Genomic DNA, 1,140 nt, shown 5'->3' with positions numbered 1-1,140 from the left:
CTCGTGCAAAATAATAAAACACGGTAAATATATTACTTACACGTGCGTTTTGTTTTGCAAGCGGCGCGAAAAAAATTAAAAAGGGAATGCAACACGAGGACTTCCCAGGAGGTCACCCATCCTAGTACTACTCTCGCCCAAGCACGCTTAACTTCGGAGTTCTGATGGGATCCGGTGCTTTAGTGCTGGTATGATCGCATCCGACATGTTACCCCGGTCTTCGTCCCTTATCCTTGCCCCTCCCAGCTCCACTACAAAGACGATTGCACATTGCTTTGGCCGCTCCCTCTCAACTACGGAGACGAGTTTAACGCGGTTTCCACCCCTCCCTCTCAACCGCACCAGTGCACGCTTGCCGCGCCACAACGCCGACGCTGGACCCGTGAATCGTGAGCACCCAGCTATGACTTACCGCACTCGTGCAAAATAATAAAACACGGTAAATGTATTACTTACACGTGCGTTTTGTTTTGCAAGCGGCGCGAAAAAAATTAAAAAGGGAATGCAACACGAGGACTTCCCAGGAGGTCACCCATCCTAGTACTACTCTCGCCCAAGCACGCTTAACTTCGGAGTTCTGATGGGATCCGGTGCTTTAGTGCTGGTATGATCGCATCCGACATGTTACCCCGGTCTTCGTCCCTTATCCTCGCCCCTCCCAGCTCCACTACAAAGACGATTGCACATTGCTTTGGCCGCTCCCTGTCAACTACGGAGACGAGTTTAACGCGGTTTCCACCCCTCCCTCTCAACCGCACCAGTGCACGCTTGCCGCGCCACAACGCCGACGCTGGACCCGTGAATCGTGAGCACCCAGCTATGACTTACCGCACTCGTGCAAAATAATAAAACACGGTAAATATATTACTTACACGTGCGTTTTGTTTTGCAAGCGGCGCGAAAAAAATTAAAAAGGGAATGCAACACGAGGACTTCCCAGGAGGTCACCCATCCTAGTACTACTCTCGCCCAAGCACGCTTAACTTCGGAGTTCTGATGGGATCCGGTGCTTTAGTGCTGGTATGATCGCATCCGACATGTTACCCCGGTCTTCGTCCCTTATCCTTGCCCCTCCCAGCTCCACTACAAAGACGATTGCACATTGCTTTGGCCGCTCCCTCTCAACTACGGAGACGAGTT

The 1,140-nt window shown here is 51.6% G+C and overlaps 3 non-coding genes across 3 annotated transcripts; all 3 read right to left on the bottom strand.

Annotated features, from left to right (window-relative positions):
- Window positions 1–83: 83 nt before the first annotated feature.
- LOC123178669 (5S ribosomal RNA) lies at window positions 84–202 on the bottom strand. The gene has a single exon (XR_006489762.1). It is a non-coding gene; the product is annotated as a 5S ribosomal RNA (ribosomal RNA).
- Window positions 203–499: 297 nt separating this feature from the next.
- On the bottom strand, window positions 500–618 carry LOC123178668 (5S ribosomal RNA). The gene has a single exon (XR_006489761.1). It is a non-coding gene; the product is annotated as a 5S ribosomal RNA (ribosomal RNA).
- A 297-nt stretch (window positions 619–915) lies between these two features.
- LOC123178667 (5S ribosomal RNA) lies at window positions 916–1,034 on the bottom strand. The gene has a single exon (XR_006489760.1). It is a non-coding gene; the product is annotated as a 5S ribosomal RNA (ribosomal RNA).
- Between the last annotated feature and the right edge of the window lie 106 nt (window positions 1,035–1,140).

This window comes from Triticum aestivum, unplaced genomic scaffold (genome assembly GCF_018294505.1).
Source record: "Triticum aestivum cultivar Chinese Spring unplaced genomic scaffold, IWGSC CS RefSeq v2.1 scaffold158189, whole genome shotgun sequence".
NCBI lineage: Eukaryota > Viridiplantae > Streptophyta > Magnoliopsida > Poales > Poaceae > Triticum > Triticum aestivum.
Note: the sequence above shows the minus strand (reverse complement) of the source record. Positions and strands in the feature narration are given on the sequence as shown.